At 35.6% G+C, this 9,995-nt stretch overlaps 1 non-coding gene across 1 annotated transcript; it reads right to left on the reverse strand.

Annotated features, from left to right (window-relative positions):
* Positions 1–1,024: 1,024 nt before the first annotated feature.
* LOC112654247 (U6 spliceosomal RNA) lies at positions 1,025–1,131 on the reverse strand. The gene has a single exon (XR_003132896.1). It is a non-coding gene; the product is annotated as a U6 spliceosomal RNA (small nuclear RNA).
* Positions 1,132–9,995: the final 8,864 nt, after the last annotated feature.

Here is a 9,995-nt window from a genome sequence, read left to right on the forward strand (position 1 = left end):
AGGATGATTTTGCAGTTATCTTGGCTCTCTGTGTGTAATAACATGCAGATATGCCCTGCTCTAAAGTGAGGGGACGGTATGGTTCAGTGGTCAAGAACCATCTGGCGCCACAATGCCTAGAGATAAAACCTGGCTTCTCTGCTTAAACAATTCCTTTACCTCCCTGAGCCTCAGTTTCATTACTTAAAGAATAGTGAGATACCAGACTGTATGGACTGTATGAAATAGATGAGATATGTATAAAGTGTTGAGCACAATGCCTAGAGCATGGTAAGTGTTCTTTAAAAGTCAGCCATTTTTACTATCATCATGGTTACTAGCTCAAGCTGCTCTGGCCATCAGGAGGCTACTGTAGCATTGGGGAAGTAAGTGACACTCTTAAGTCGTGTGACTCAAGACAAATCACCTCACCTTCCTTGGGCATCAGTATCCTTGGCTGTAAAATGGGGATGTCTCCCAGTTACTGAGAGAAGTAGATGAGATCATGAATGAGGCTGCTTTGTAAACTACGGTAGAATTTCTCTTATATCTATGGCAACAATGTTGATTCATTTAAAAATCAACTAATCAAGAAATCAAAAAAGGTACATTCACCTTAAACATTTTGTTATAGTTTAAAATATATTAATGTTCATTCATCACTTTTGGTATGGAACCACAGCCTTCTCTTTGAGTAGGGGGCTGTTTATCAACTTTCTTACATGAACCACACACATACAGTAACATTTTGGTTTCCTCTTTTTTTTTTTAATTTTATTGAAGTTCGATCTGCCAACATATAGTATAACACCCAATGCTCATCCCATCAAGTGCCCTCCTCAGTGCCTGCCCTTCACCCAGTCACCCCATCCTCCTGCCTTCCTCCCCTTCACTACCCTTTGTTCATTTCCCAGAGTTAGGAGTCTGTCATGTTTTGTCACCCTCTCTAATTTTTCCCACTCTTTCCCTCCTTTCCCTCATAATCCCTGTCACTATTTCTTATATTCGCCGTATGAGTGAAACTGTATTATGATTGTCCTTCTCAAAAAGTATGGAACGCTTCACGAATTTGCGTGTCATCCTTGCACGGGGGCCATGCTGGTCTTCTCTATATCATTCCAATTTTGGTATATGTGCTGCCAAAGTGAGCACAGCATTTTGGTTTCTTTAAATTAGAGCAAAGGGTTCCTGAGTGACTCATTCAGTTCAGTATCTGCCTTCAGCTCAGGTCATGATCCTGGCATCTAGCCCTGCATCAAGCTCTCTGCTCTGTGGGGAGTCTGTTTCTCCCTCTGCCCCCTCCCCCTGCTCGTGTTCATGTGCTCTCTCTCTCAAATAAATAAAAATCTTGTAGTGGAACAAAGACTTAAAAACAAGTGGAAAGTAACGTGAGGGCAGATTTTTAAATTTTTACCCAGATTTACCCTTGATTGTCCCACAGCTAATTAAATAGCAGTTTGCTTAGTGCTTTTTTAAATCAGTCTTTACAAAAGTATTGAATGTACTTTTCATAGAAAATAAAAATGGGGCAGCCCTGGTGGCTCAGTGGTTTAGCACCGCCTTCAGCCCAGAGCATGATCCTGGAGACCTGGGATCGAGTCTCATATCAGGCTCCCCGCGTGGAGCCTGCTTCTCCCTCTGTCTGTGTCTCTGCCTCTCTCTCTCTCTCTGTGTGTCTCTCATGAATAAATAAATAAAATCTTAAAAAAAAAAAAAAAACCCTCTAGTACGTCAATCAAGTTAATTCAAAGCTTCTACATATCTTTATGAACTTTACATATAGAATACCAAGATGTATTAGAAGAATTGCATCAACTTTTTACAGAATTAGCTACTCTTTAAATTTTCATTAAAATTCAGTCTGTTCATTAAAAATTGTCTGCTTACCAAAAAAATTCCCTTGCCAGTTTTCAGTGAGTTTTTAAAAATTTTGATTCTAGTATAATTAACATAGTATTATATTAGTTTTAGGTCTACAATATAGCAATTCAAGAGCTATATTACTCAGTGCCCATCAAGATAAGTGTACTCTTAATCCCCTTCTCTTATCTCATCCATCCCTCCACATACCTCCCCTCTGGGAACCATTTGTTTATTCTTACCAGTTAAGAGTTTGTCTCTTGATTTGATTTTTTTTTTCCTTGTGTTGGTTTGGTTTGTTTCTTAAATTCCACATATGAGTAAAATCATATGGTATTTGCCTTTCTCTCACTGGCTTATTTTACTTAGCATTGTATTCTCTAGATCCATCCAGGTTGTTGCAAATAGCAAGATTTCATTCTTTTTTTATGGCTCAAAAATATTACAATATATATATATAAATTTCCTATATACAAAAATATAGAAAATATTGTTATATATTAAAATATAAATATATAATAAATCATATATAATTTATATAATATATAAAATGTATTTTCTATAATATATAATTTATATAAATATATAATTTATACTTTATATAAATTTGTAAAAATTATATAAGATATATAACTAAATATATAAATATAAATATTCATAAATATATACATAAATATATATTTATATAATTGTTGTATTATATATTTATATATACAAAATATTCCAATATATAATTTATATACATTATATCTATATCTGTTTAAATAAAATCTCATTTCTTCTTTTCCATTCACCTATCAATGGATACTTGGGCTGCTTCCATTGTAAATAATTGCCCCAATAAACATAAAGGGGCATGTATTCCTTCCAATTAGTGTTTTAGTGCTCATTGGGTAAATACCCAGTAGTGCAATTACTGGATTGTAGCCTAGTTCTACTTTTAACTTTTTGAAGAAACTCCCTACTGTTTTCTACAGTGGCTGAACCAGTTTGCATTCACACCAACAGTGTGTAAGGGCTCCTATATTTCCACATCTTCACCAACACTTGTTTCTCGTGTTGTTGATTTTAGCTACCCTGACAAATGTGAGATGATCTCATTTTGGTTTTGATTTTCATTTCCCTGATAATGAGTGGTGTTGAGCACCTTTTCATGTGTCTGGGCCATCTGTAGGTCTTTGGGGAAATATCTATTAATGTGTTCCACCCATTTTTAATAGGATGATTTGTTTTGGGGGTGTTGAATTGTATTAGTTCTTTATATATTTCAGATACCTAATCCTTTTTTGGATGTGTCATTTGCAAATATCTTCTCCCATTCAGCAGGTTGTCCTTTAGTTTTACTGGTTGCTTCCTTTACTGTGCAGAAGCTTTTTATTTTGATGCAGTTTATTTTCGCTTTTGTTTCTCTTGCCTTAGGAGACCTATTTAGAAAGTTGTTGCTATAACCTGTCGAAGAAATTACTGTCTGTGCTCTCTTCCAGGGTTTTTACAGTTTCAGGTCTTACATTTAGGTCCTTGATCCATTTTGAGTTTGTCTTTGTGTATGTTGTAAGGAAATGATCCATATTCATTCTTTTGTATGTAGCTGTCTGGTTTTCTCAACACCATTTGTTGAAAAGACTATCTTTACCATTGAATATTCTTGCCACTTCTGTCAAAGATTAATTGAGCATATAAGTGTGGGTTTGTTTTTGGGTTTTCCATTCTATTCCGTTGATCTATGTGTACTTTTGCGCTAGTACCATACTGTTTGGATAGTATAGCTTTGTAATATAATTTGAAGTCTGGAATTGTGACACCTCCAGTTTTTTTTTTTTTTTTCCTTTTCAAGATTGCTTTGACTATTTATGGTCTTTCATGGTTCCATACAAATTTTAGGATTATTTTTTTTCTAGTTCTGTGAAAATTCCTGTTGGTATTTAGATATGGATTGCATTAAGTCTGTAGATTGCTTTGGATAGTATGGACTTTTTTTTAAAAAAAAAAAAAGGTTTTATTTACTTATTCATGAGAGCCACACAGAGAGAGGCAGAGACATAGGCAGAGGGAGAAGCAGGCTCCCTGTGGAAAGCCCAATGTGGGACTCCATCTCAGGACCCCAGGATCACTCCCTGAGCTGAAGGCAGACCCTCAACCATTGAGCCACCCAGGCATCCCAAGTATGGACATTTTAACATTATGTGTTCTTCCCATCCATGAGTATGGAATGTCTTTCCATTCCTTTGTATCACCTTCAATTTATTTCATCAGTGTTTTATAGTTTTTGGTGTTCAGGTCTTCACCTCTTTGGTTAAGCTTATTCCTCGTATTTTGTTATTTTTGGTGTAATTGTAAATGGGATTTTAAAAAGATTTCTTTTTCTATGGCTTCATTATTGATGTAAAGAAATACAACAGGTTTTGGTACATTGATTTTTTTTTTGTATCCTGTGACCTTTCTGAATTTATTTATCAGTTCTAATAGTTTTTTGGTGGAGTCTTTAGGGTTTTCTATATATAATCTGTTATCTGCAAATAGTGAAAGTTTTGCTTCTTCCTTACCAATTTGGATGTCCTTTATTCCTTTCTCTTGTCTGATTGCTATGGTTAGGACTTCTAGTACTATGTTGAATAAAAGTGGTGAGAAGGGACATCACTGTCTTGTTCCTAACCTTAGGAGAAAATCTCTCAGTTCTTCACTGTTGAGTATGATGTTAGCTGCACATTTTTCATATAAAGTCTTTATTATGTTGAGGTATGTTTCCTGTAAACTTTGTACTTTGTCAAATGCCTTTTCTGCATCTATTGAAATTATTTTGTGGTATTATACTTTGTCTTATTGATATGATGTATCATATTAATTTGCAAATAGTGTCCCACACTTGCATCCCAGAAATAAATCCCTTTGATTTTGCTGAATGATTTTTCTGATGTATTGTTGGATTCAGCTTGCTAATATTTTGTTGAGGGTTTTTGCATGTATTTTCATCAGAGATATTGGCTTATAATTATTTTTTGTTGTGACCTTATCTAAGGTTGGTATCAGGGTAACATTGGCCTATTAGAATGAATTTGGAGGGTTTTTTCCTATTATATGTTTTTGGAAATTTTTGAGAAGAATTGGTATGAACTCTTTTAAAATTTGAGATAATGCAGCTGTGAGGCCATCTGGTCTTGGACTTTTGTTCATTTGGAGTTTGATTACTGATTCCATTTCATTGCTGGTAATCAACCTGTTCAAATTTTCTTTCTTTCTGCTTCGGTTTTGGGAGGTTATATGTTTCTAGGAATTTATTCATTTATTCTTGGTTGTCTAATTTGTTGGCATATAATTTTGGTTGTTAACTGTCCTCTTTCATTTGTGATTTTGTTTGAGTCCATTTTTTTTTTTTTTAGTTTGGCTAGAGGTTTATCAATTTTGTTGATCTTTTAAAAAACCATCTCCTGGTTTCATTAAACTATTCTATTTTCTTAGTTCCTATATCATTTCCTTCTGCTTTAATCTGTATTAATTCCTTCCTTCTGCTGGACTTTTGTAGTGTTTATTCTTCCTTTCCCACTTCTGTAAGTGTAAGGTTAGGTTTATTTGATATATTTCTTCTTGAAGTAGGCCTATATTGCTATAAACTTCTCTCTTAGAACTGCTTTTGCTGTATCCCAAAGATCTTGAATCAATGCATTTTCATTTTCATTTTTCTTCATGTAATTTTTTTATTTCTTCTTTGCTTTCTTGGTTGACTCATTGTTTAGCAACATGTTATTTAACCTCCATGTATTTGTGCTCCTCCAGATTTTTACTTGTGGTTGAATTCTAGTTTCATAGCATTATAGTCAGAAAAGATGCATGGTATGATTTCCGTCTTCTTAAAGTTGTTGAAGCTTGTTTTGTGGCATTATATTGTGATCTATTCTGAAGAATGTTCCATATGCACTTGAAAAGAATGTGTATTCTTCTTTTTAGAATGAAACGCTCTGGATACTCCTATTTAAGTCCATCTTGTCCAATGTGCCATTCAAAACCACTGTTTCCATATAGCTTTTCTGTTTGGATGATATTATATATGACATATAGATGTTATATACATATGTATTATATAATAATAAAGGATACAACTTCCTTTATTGTAAAGGGGAGGTTGTACCCTTTATTATTGTATAATGTCCTTCTTTGTCTCTTGTTCTAGTCTTTGTTTTAAAATCTTTTTTGTCCAACTTAAGAATTGCTACCCTGGCTTTACATGATAAATGTTTCTCTATCCCCTCACTTTCAATCTACAGATGTCTTTAGGTCTGAAGTGAGTCTCTTATATGCAGCGTATCAGTGAGTTTATTTTTTTTAAATCCATTCTGCCACCTTGGGTCTTTAAATCCGAGCCTTTAGTCCATTTATATTCAAAGTAATTATTGGTAAGTATGTACTTGTCATTTTGTTACTTGCTTTATAGTTGTTTTTGTAGTTCCTCTCTGTTCCTTTCTTCTCTTGTTCTCTTCTTTCCTTGTTTGCTACGTTGCTTTAGTTATATACCTGGATTTATTTCTTTTTATTTTTTGCATATCAATTACTAGGTTTTGATTTGTGTTTATCATTGGGTTTGTATATAACATGTTCTGCATATTGTAGTCTATTTTAAGTTGATGGTCACTTAAGTCTGAACCCATTCTTTACTCCTCTACCCCCAGTCACTTTTTAGGTATATGGTGTCATCCTTTTATTTTTGTGAGTGCCTTGACTGATTTTTACAGATACATTTATTTTTACTGATTTTGTGCTTCCTTCTTTTTTCACTCTCATGGCCTTTCCTTGCCATTGAATGAGTACCCTTTAATATTTCTTGTAGGCTGGTTTAGTGGTCATGAACTCCTTTAGCTTTTGTATCTCTGGGAAACTCTTTATCTCTCCTTTTATTTCTGAATGATAGCCTTCTGGATAGCATATTCTTGGCTGCAGATTATTTTCCTTTTAGCACTTTGAATATATCATGCCACTCCCATCTGGCCTGCAAAGTTTTTGTGGAAAAATTTGCTCATACCCTTATGTGGTTTCCCTTGTATGTAACTGTATATTGTATATTTTCCTGCGTTTAAAATTCTCTCCTTATCATTGCTTTTTGCCATTCCAATTGCTATGTGTCTTGGTATGGACCTCTTTGGGTGGATTTTGTTGAGGAATCTCTATGCCTCTTGGATCTCAATATCTGTTTCTTCCCCAAATTAGAGATTTTTAAGCTATTATTTCTTCAAATAAACTTTCTGTTTTTTTTTTTTCTCTCTCCTCTTTTCTGGGACCCATATAATGTGAATGTTATTACACCTGATGAATTCATTGAGTTTCCTAAGTTTATTCTTATTTTACATAATTTTTTTCCTCTCACCTCACGCTGATTACTTTCCGTTAGTCTTACATTACTTCCATTAGGTTGCTAATTCATTATTCTGCTTCCTCTAGCCTGATATTTATTCTATCTAGTGCATTTTAAATTGCATTTATTGTGTTCTCCATATTTGATTGGTTATTTTTTATCCCTTTCTTAAGAGTCTCACTGATGTCTTTCACTCTTTTCTCAAGTCCAGTTGAGCATTTTTATGATCATTATTTTAAATTCTCTGTATTAGTTATATCCATTTCACTTAGGTCTCTTGCTGTGATTTTACCCTGTTCCTTTATTTGGCATATATTCCTCTGTCTCATTTTGTCTAACTCTATGTCTGTTTCTGTGTGTTTGGAGTATCAGTATCTCCCACTCTTAAAAATAATGGCCTTCAAAAGAGATCCTGGGGTGCTTGGCTGGCTCAGTCAGTGGAGCATGCAACCCTTGATCTCAGGGCTGTGAGTTGAGCCCCACATTGGCTGTAGACATTACTTAAAAATGAAATCTGCAGTGCCGCATGTTTGCCAAAACCTAGCACTTCAGAGATGTCTCCTATGTGTATTGTATGTGTCCTGCTGTTGTGTCCTGGCCATGTTTCCCTTCAGTCCAGGCATGTGCCATGCGTTTCTTTGCCTGCTGTGGGCAGTGTTTGGTCCCCAGGTTCATGGGGAGCATGCAGTTTTAACAAGGTGGGCTCTGGCCTTCTTGGGAAATGATACCTGCTCTCACTGCTTGGACTGGGCTGGGGTGAATCCACAAATTGTGTGTGGGGGGAGGGGAGCATGCAATTTTAACAAGATATGCACCACCAGAACCAGGACCAAAGCCATACAGGGTGAACAAGTTGGGAGATGCAGTGTTGGCAAGGTTTGCACCTGGTCTTCTGAGGGAGTTGACCCATAGCATTAGGACTGTGGCAGGTGTGATTGGAAAGGGCAGATTCACCAAAGAGCAAGGGGTGGGAGGGTGGAGCCTGGTGTAACCAAGTGATGTAGTAAGTCAGTGCCATGCTGGTTCCTGTAGATAGCCGTCTGTTTATACTGGCAGGTGATGGAGGAAAATGGTGCCTAATAGCTCCTTTGTTCCTGGAAAAGTGCCTCAGCAAAATCAGATTAGTAAATAACTCCCCCTCCTCTATGCCCCAGGCATTTTTCAAACTATTGTTTCTGTGCTGTACCTCTGTGGGGCTGTTTGTTGTGCTGGCTTTTTAAGGATGAGATTCAGCTTTCTATAGGGCTCCAGGATCTCCCAGAGTTGAACCCTCTGATTTTTAGTTTTAGGCTTTGAGTCCTGCTGGTTGTAAAAACTCAGGAAATTCAGCCCCTCCATCTTTCAAAGCCAAATCTTATGGGGAGTTTGCTTCCCTGTGTGGGGTTTTCTTTGTGATAGTCTGTTTCTTTTCCCTTTCCATGGCCAGGGTTCCTTCTCTCCCACAGACTGTTCCAGTCAGTTTTGCTCCCCACCTGTATCTCTGCCCTTCTATCCCCTTTGATGTGGTCCATTCTCTACCTTCAGTAGCACAGTTTGTCTTTGGGTCATTGTCTGGGTTATTTACACTGATGTGAGTGTAGGGTCCTCTTAGAACACCATCTCCTCAGCCTCTCTTGAGTTGTTTGTTGTAATTAAAAATGTGTTTTGATTTTGCCTAATTTGTTCACTTCATCTATTTTTATAACCATATGATTTTTCTTCTTTAATCTATTAATATTACGTATGCTGATTGATTTTAAAATGTTGAGTCAGGGGCAGCCACAGCAGCCCAGTGGTTTGGCGCCGTCTTTGGCCCAGGGCATGATCCTGGAGACCGGGGATTGAGTCCCACGTCAGGCTCCCTGCATGGAGCCTGCTTCTCCCTCTGCCTGTGTCTCTGCCTCTCTCTCTGTGTCTCTCATGAATAAATAAATAAAATCTTTAAAAATAAAATAAAATGTTGAATCAATAATGCATTCCCAGAATAAGCTACATGTGATTGCAAAGTATTAGCCTTTTCATATATCACTGGATTTGACTTACTAATATTTCATTGACGATTCTTTTGTTTATGTTCTTGGGAGATACTGGTATGAAGTTTTTTTTCTTGTTCTTTCTCAATCTGTTTTCATATCAGGGTAATGTTGCCTTCATAAAATGCACTGAGAATTGGTCTCTGTTTTTCTGTTCTTTGCAAGAGACTATGTAGTATTGGTAATTTTTCCTAAAGTGTTTGCCAGTGAAATAATCTGGGCCTGAAGTGTTCTTTATTGGAAAATTTTAAATTACAAATTTATTGTTTATAGTAGACATTGTAATATTTTTTTCTTCTGGAATATTTTGTTAGTTTATGTCTTTCAACAGATTGGTCATTTTCATCTAGGTTTTCATATTGATGGGTACAGAATTAATTCACAATATTCCTTCATTATCTTTTTAATGTATATAGTAATGTACTCCCATTAATTCCTGATGTTGGAACATTGTTTTTTCTTCTTGCTCTGTCTGCCTCATGGTTAATTTTATTGATCAAAGAACCAGCTTTGGGTTATTGATTTTCTGTATTCTATTAATAATTTGATTTCTGCTCTTTATTATAGACCTTTATTTGTTTAAGCATTTTTCTATAATTTTTTCTGAGCATTAATTTAGTGGCATTCCTCAAATTTTGATATGTTGTATTTTCATTAAGCCAAGAATATTTTCTAGCTTTTCCTGACTCCCTCTTTTATCCATGGGCTAGTTAGAAATGTGTATCATTTCATTTCCAAGTATTTGTGAATTTTCCATATATATTTCTCCTATCAAATTCTAATTTAATTTTGTTATGGTCAGA

Source organism: Canis lupus, chromosome 3 (genome assembly GCF_003254725.2).
Source record: "Canis lupus dingo isolate Sandy chromosome 3, ASM325472v2, whole genome shotgun sequence".
Lineage (NCBI taxonomy): Eukaryota > Metazoa > Chordata > Mammalia > Carnivora > Canidae > Canis > Canis lupus.